This window comes from Microplitis mediator, chromosome 11 (genome assembly GCF_029852145.1).
Source record: "Microplitis mediator isolate UGA2020A chromosome 11, iyMicMedi2.1, whole genome shotgun sequence".
NCBI lineage: Eukaryota > Metazoa > Arthropoda > Insecta > Hymenoptera > Braconidae > Microplitis > Microplitis mediator.
Genome location: NC_079979.1, coordinates 2,882,856 through 2,891,522, shown reverse-complemented (window position 1 = coordinate 2,891,522; position 8,667 = coordinate 2,882,856).

The window sequence follows — 8,667 nt, the reverse complement described above, 5'->3', positions numbered from 1 at the left end:
GTAATTCAAAAAAGTTATTTTTTGAACTTTTCAGCGCCGATATCTTTTGAACTAATGAACCGATTTTGACGTTTGAGGTGGCAATCGGTGCGTTTTCTTGAATTCTAGAGCTGATCGAAATTTGAAAACGATCGGTTCAACCGTTTCGAAGATATTTAAAAAATCCCGTTTTTCACCATTTCTTTTTCCAACGATATCTCTCGAACGTATTAACCGATTGAGATGATTAAGTTGGCAATCAACGCGTTTTATTAAGTCCTAAAGCTGATTAAATTTTGAGTCACTTCAAAGATAATCGAAAAAAAACGTTTTTTACCATTTCTTTCTCCAGCGATATCTCTCGAACAAATTAACCGATTGAGATAGTTGTGGTCGCATTCGACGCGGCTTATAAAGTTCTAGAGCTGATGAGACTTTGAAGTCGATCGTTTAACTCGTTTCTGAAAAATCAATAAAAAACTAAAAAAAATTTTTTTTTTTTTCGTAATTCGCCAATATTTTCGAGTATACTTAATCAAATGATCTGAAATTTTTAGGAAAGTTGACGGCTAACAAGCTATTTCGATTGCCACCTCAAACATTCAAATCGGTTCATTAGTTAAAAAGTTACAAAGAGTTCACACACACACACACACACACACACACACACACACACACACACACACACACACACACACACACACACACACACACACACACACACACACACACACACACACACACACACACACACACACACACACACACTCGGACATCACTCTGAGAATAGTCAGAATAGCTTCCTAAGACCTCTAAACGTCGACATTGATGAAATTTCGATTTTCGCAAATTGGGGTGAAAACAACTACTTCCCGAATTTTTCGAAAATCATCGATTTTCTTAGCGAGAAGTTAAAAAAATTTCATTATTTATTCTCGACAATCTAAAAGTCGAAATTTTTTTTTATTAAATTTGATAAGCTAGCATTTTTATTTAGACTCCTCTGAATAATTTTCATTTTTTTGTGATCAACTTAAGGCTTTTTGTACCTGAGTTACACTTGTTTAAAGATTATTAGAGCAAACAAATCTGAAATTTTGAGTTTTGGCACCTGTAGTTAGAGATCTGATTAAAAAAAAACTATTCTTGACTTCATGATACTAATTTTAGTAACTGAAATCCTTGGCTCAAATTTGTCAAAAAATTTTATTATGTCCTACGAAAATGTTAAATGATTGTCAAAAAAAAAAAAAAAGAAAATTCAATGAAAGGATCTTTTGAATTAGACTTTTCTCAATAATTTTTTTTTTGATTTATTGAAATCGATTGATTTTCACCAAAGGTATCGAATCATTAAGAATTAAATCTAATGAATCTATATTTTTGACAACTGCACCCTCTAACAATTAATTGGTAACAATTAATTTAAATATCTTAACTAATATGAGCTAAAATGCCCTTTATAATGTGCTTTAGTCAAAAATAAATAAAAAAAATTTAATAATAACAAAAATCGATATTCAGAATAGCGCTGATAAGGTAAAAAAAAGTAGTAAGTGAGTAATGAAACGATGGAATATGTATGTGGTCATAGAATTTTGAAAGAAGACATTGAAGAAGAAGGCGAGAAGATGTAAAATAAGAAGAAGAAGAAGCATGAACGCTATCGTCACGCTAATTTATAGCACCCAAGTGTTCCATTATACGAATATTTATCCGTACCGGGTTTAATCTAAACTTCGAGAGTCCCTGTGTCTTCGTAACGGGAGATCTTGCCGCAGCTTTCTCACTCCCCTATATATATATAGATAGCTCAACATTTTCACGAGCTACAAATACCTTCACCTACAACCGACTTGTGCGCTTTAACGACGTATTGTCCTGGCGACTTATCAAAACAATTCGTTAAACTCAACAAACTCACGCCGCGAAAACATTTTCAACCGTTCGCCCTTGATTAAACCTACACACTGTGATTTTACAGCTACTGTTGTAAACTTACTTTTTTTTTGTTTTTCGTTTGTAATATATAAATATTATTTTAGTTTCAGAACAATTTACATTTTTTCGGGTTATCTGCCAGCAAATAGACTAGTTAAGAAACTCTAGGAAATTTAAGTCTCAATGAGATTATTTTATAAATTTAAATAATTTTGAATGCGAAGTTACTGAGAAAAGTCTTATCAAGCTACCGAATAAAAATCTACCGAATAAAAATAATAATTAGATCTCAAATTATGCCACTGACATGAAAAATCGAAAGGCACCCTCTTGAAAACAGAACCTTGAAATCGTTCCAATGAGTCAACTATCGATATATTGAACTATTGACTCATTATGTACATGGTCATTTATCAATAAAAGAATCCTGTACACGGAAAAAAAATTCTACCAAAATTTACGATGTTAACATCGTAATCTCGGACTAGACTTTTATTAATGTCAATTTTTAAATGTTTTATTTCAAAATTTATTAAGTGGGTTATATTTTTTACTATTTAACATCGTAATTTTAACAAAGACTTTTAGGATTAAAAATTACTGCAAAAATTACAATTTAATATCGTAAAAAAAAATAAATAAAAATTACACTTTAAAAACTATATTTATTCGTACATTTAATATTTCTATTTACTTTTTAACAAAATAAATATTACAGTGCTGCCTCTGTTATAATACGATGGAAGCTATAAAAAGTACGATGTTACATCGTACTTTTTAAATAGTAACTGGGTCCTCCGCAAGTCGTTTATATGGATCTTAAAAACAACATATAGTGTAGGCCCTTCAGTGGCCGAGTGGTCCAAGGCGTCGGACACTTCGCACACGAAAGGACTCGGGTTCAAATCCAACTGCCGAACGATTATTGTTTTAATCTTTTATTTAAAATTTCTCTTCAAATTTTACGATGTTACATCGTAATTTATATTGAAGAGCTTAAGACTTCGTATTGTTTGTCTGAAGTATTATTTCTTAAATGAAATTTCCAACACTGCATCGTAAAAATTACGATGTGAAAAGTCTAGTTCACCAATACAATAATTAATAGGACAAATTACGATGTTAGCATTGTAAATTTAACTAGAATTTTTTTTCCGTGTACTCTCTAAATATGAATTAGTGATTTTTCACTAATTTCAAGTGAATATTCACTAATTGTCAATGCTACAATCGTACCACGCAGAATTAGTGAATATTCAATAAATGAATATGTGAATATTGGAATTCACTGATTTGATAAGTGAATATGAGAATCCACTAAATTGAAAAGTGAATATGGGAATCTACTGATTTCATCGGTGAAAAAAAAAATTATATTGCGAAAAAAATAGAAGAAACTTGTAATTAGATCCGAAATGTGATTAATGTATTAGAATCATTACTTAAAGGAAGTATACATGATTTTGATTGATGAAAAATTCCTTTTGCATTGGAATTTCCTACTTAGGCCCCACGGAGGACCCAGTTGGGAAATGCTGTGCATGAATTATTTTATCATTGTTTGAGGTTTCCCGATTGGGTTCTGATTAGGCCCTCATAAGGATTTCCCTATTGGAAATGCCCCATTTAGACCCAATGAGGTCCAGATACATACACTAAGTGATCAGAAAGTAATTTCTAGTCGGGCAAAGTATTGAAAACTCGATTTTTAAATTGCTCAGCTTCATTGTCTTATATGCTCTCAGGGTATGTGTAAGCTAACAAACGAAACTAAAACTTTTTTTCGAAATTACGCATGAAAAATTAAAAATCCGTAATTACGAAAAAAATTAATAAAATTCTTAAGTGAATTTTTCAGCCTTAATATTTTGTCATTTTAAAACTACATCTCGTTTATCTATCAAGTCCATTCTAAAGCTTTTTATATCAAAGAAAAAAAAAATTGAATCAATTTTATTTTATTTTTCGATTTCTTTTAACATAAATTGCGTAATCCAAAGAAAGCTGCAAACTCAATTAAATTTTAAATTCAAAGAAAATAAATAAATAACAAAAAAAAAAATTGTTAAAGAAATCAAAAGAATTTTTCTATGAAGATTCGAGATGAATTTCATTACGTGCGTGATAATTGCAAAATTTTAATTGCACAATGCACAAGCCGTGTGCGTGTGTGCGGGTGTAGTCATGTATATAAGAGTACGGAGCCCATGGGTGACGACCACGAAAGAGGCCAAGGGGGTTTCGAGTAAAAGAGGATAGAGGGCAGAAAAGGGGTCGCTGGGGGTTAAAGAGGGAGGTGGGTTAAAAGAGTGAGGATGGAAAATGGACGTGGTGTGAGGGCAAGAAATGACCGAGCTCCGAGCTGGGCATATATGTATAATTATAATAACATTACTTGACAGAAATGGCGGCGAGTGAGCCGAGCTTGTGCCAGAGCATTGAAATATTACACTTAGCAAAGGGAAAATAATTAAAATTCAACCCTTGCTGGTCTCTACTCCTCATATATGTATTTATATATATATATATATATATATATATATATATGTGGATGTATTTTCTACATATCGTACTCCAAGGACGAGGTCCGGATATGATGTTTTGTATTTTTTCTTTCCACCTCCGTAGTTACCCGGTATTCTAGAAACGTTTGTTCGTTATGTAAACGCGATGTTGCAATGAGAAAAAAAAAAAAAATATATATATATATAGAGCAAAAAAAGGAGCTTTGAACTTCTGTCTTCAACCCCTAACTAAATTTCATTATTATTTTTAATTATTACCGCTCCTATTATTATATTGTATTATTATTATTAGCAAAATTTATTTTATGCGAATGTTAATTCTCATACTGAGCGCGAAAGAAACGAGTCCCAATACTGAGACACCCCAGTCAAAAACTCAAGTCTACTGTAATAAAATTTGTTATTGTTTTATAAAAATTTGTTATTTATTTAAATTAGCAATTGAAATAAAAATTGATTATGAAACGTATCATGAATATTAATTGACATAAATAGATTGAAGGGAAAAAATAAATAGCTGTAACAATAATAATAATCTTTCAAGGAAAGTACGGATAAGGGTGTGAGACAAAAGAATTAATGACTACGAACCCTACTCCTCATTTTACAGACACCATTTTAGTGGCTATCAATGCCCGTCAAACGCCATTGGTTATAATTTATTCAAATTATCCTTGGGAATATTCATTAAAAAGTTATATAAACGTACTCTTGGGGATGGGGATGGAAAATTTAAAGATTAAGATTTTAAGATTGGAACAAAGGATTTATTACTCTTGAATTATTAAGGAATATTTTTGCTTTGTATTGATTTCATTATATATATATATATATTATATTATGGATACTGTAATAAATAGTCATGTATGGAATCATTCAGGAAATGGATGTACCTATATATGACCATACATGACCCAATCGAACCATATATGGCCTGACCATGACATACATGGGCATCTATGATAGTTAAGATGTACAACAATAATTAAGCACTCTCATATATTGATTGCTATATATATCAATACAAAGGCATATATAATTGTATGTGTGCATATAATAATTATGTATGGAATCATTCAAAAAGTTGATAGACCCATACATGATCGCATATGCCCTAATCAAACCATATGTACTCATATATGTTAGTATGCAAGTATAAAATAGATGGTGCACTATCTTATGTGATTATATGTGTCCATATGTAAGTAAACAAAATCATCTATGGAATCATTCGAAAAGCTGATATGCTCACATATGGCCATTTATGTTCTGATAACACCATACATGGACATCTATAAGATGTAAGATATACAAATGCAGTAGTGCACTTTTATATATGTGGTACATTACTATATATGCCCATATATGATTCGTTGTTCCACCTCAGAGAAAATGTTGATTGTTTTATTTTATTTTCAAGTTCGAGCGTGAAAATTTCAAGTTTCAAGAAGACGCGCAAGAACTTTAAAACTCTCTGATTTTTGATATCTTCAAAAACTCATAAAAAACCTTGATAATTTTCTAAGTAATGCAGGGAATTGTATCCACAGTAAAAAAAAAATCTTGACTCAAGATAATTTTTCGTCAACCAAGAAATTTTTCTGCGAGTGGAATGAAAACCGAAAATTTGCCGCCCATCTATTGGAGATAAATTTTGAACCTGAACCCAATAGATGGACATTGGATTTGTCGGGTAAATTTTATGTATGTAATAAGAAGAAAATATCATTTGCAAGAAGCGTCCATCTACTGGAATTGGCTCTCCATCTATTAGAGATTTTGTCCATCTACTGGGGATTTTGACTTTTTCTTAAATTTTCCTTTTTTGTAATCAACCGCTACGTTATACAAAGTTTTAATTATTTTTTTCTAGTTGATTAAACATTTTTGTTTAAGTATAATTCATTGTATTATAACTTATTCTTATTTTGATTAAAAAACATGAAAGTCTGCTTGACCGTCCATCTATTGGTGCGTTTACTCTATTCCTTGGTTCGAGATTTTCTTTTTTTCTGTGCACTATTTTGTGTCGATATTTATAAGTTTTAATTTAACATATGAATTGAAAACAAAAATTTTCTTAAGGCGAGAAAAATTTTTTTAAGCGAGAAATAAGTTTTTGCGACAAATAATTCTTTAGATCTGTGTACCATAATTTATTTATATTTAGTTATAATTATTTGCTTAAAAGATGACAATTATTAATTTTGAACACAGTATGCATCAGAAATATTAAAAATGTTAATACTTTTCTAGTTACACTAGTTATTAAATAATAGAATCGATTCGGGACGCTCAGCTAATTCTTATTCCCCTTGATGTCTTTCTGAGTTAACGGTTTTAACGGATAAAAGACGATCGCTCCCTTATTCTATAACAGACAGAATACTAGCTAATGGTATTCGTCTTTGCGTCTTACTGTTCTTAGAACGCACAGACCACAAAAAAATATAATAAAAAGGAAAAGATAATGATAAAGAGGTGAGTGCAGAAAATGGTAGAGAGGTGAACCAAGAAATTGATATAGCATACGTAAAATGAATTGCCCATTATTTTTCAGAATATTTTCTTCCCTTTTTTTTTTATGTAATCTGCTTGCGTTGCCTACTGCTTTTATATTTTTTATGCTCATTTTCAATTTAACCACGCTGGTAAGTTCTCGAAGACGCCCCTGTGAAGTCATCAACTCCCCGGATTCCCATAAAATTTGTATTACCATACGCAAGTAAGAGTTACTGGGTAAGACTATCTATATTTCAGCCTATCACCCTTTGGGTAGACTTATGGCTTGAAATTAATTATTTTTCGTAAAAATATTTAATTACGACCAGTGATTGTTTAAATAATTTTTATTTCCAAAATAAAGAAAATTTATTGTAATTATTTAGTAATAATAGATGTGGCCACTCTGTTAAAAATTGAGAGTGAATCCGGAGTGAATACGGATTTTATTCCACCCCGAATCCACTCCGTCACTCAGAGTTCCGAAGTTTACAAAAAATCACTCCACAGTCGGAGTAAATAGGGATTTTTTTGTGGGCGGAGTGATTTCCCAGTGATGCAGATTTTTTTTCAATCCGCATTCACTTCAGTCCCGAGTTTAAATACTTAAATAAATTTAGAATTAATAGAGACAGCTGTTAACTAGAAACATAATTATTTAAATGAATAATTGATTCAGATATTTATAATTAATCTTAAAATGTTATGTTTTTAATTTATAAAATGTTTTTGTAACTTACTCAATTGTAGTATCTATAATACATACTGAAAATATTCAATTACACGGGAAAAAAATTTCAGTTAAATTTACGATGCTTCGCATTTTTCGCTTATTCAAAACTTACCAAATTTTATTGTTGAAGACTGTCCTGTATATTTTTGGTTATGCAAAAGTTATATTTAAGTGAAATGACAATAATTTAGTTATAAAAAAATATAAAAACTAATTCAAACTATCAGTTACATATTATCAGTTGATATTCACAATTCTTGAGCGAGGTTTAAATATTTAAATTTTGGGCTGAAATTCTCAGCGTAGTCATGATTTCACAAATATAAACTATTGCTGCCACGAGAAAGAAAAAAATTTAGAAATAAAAATCCAAATTTCGATTATTTTTGATATTTTCAAAATTCGTGAACGACTTCTTGAAAATTTTTTATCGAGCTGATTTTTGGAGAAGCTTCTCAAACCATCGTAAACCAACAAATTTTCATCCGAGATCGAAAAAAAAAATAGTCGGTTTTTTTGCGCCACCCTAGTGTGTATGGATGTGAACTTTCCATATTTTTTTAATGAATTCACCGATTGAGATTGTTCTTAAGGTAATCGAAAAAGTTGGTTGGCCGTCAACTTTCCTGATAATTTTAGATCGATCGATCGAATAGATTAAGATATCAAAGAAATAAAAAAAAAAATTTGTTTTTTTGGTTTTCATGGAATTTTTCAAAAACGTCTTGATCGATTTTAAAATCTCATTAGCTCTGGAATTCAATAAAACGCATTGATTACCGCATCCACAATCTCACTCAGTTAATTAGTTCGAGAGAAATCTTTGGCGAAAGAAATGGTGGAAAACGAGCTCCTTGAGCTCGAAAACAGCGAGAAATTTTTGGAAATTTTGCTGACCAGATTTTTACCTTCATTTTAACAACTCCAGATATATGCAATTTAATGTTAGGATTATTTAAGTCTTTGAAGCTTCTAGCCGCGAAATCA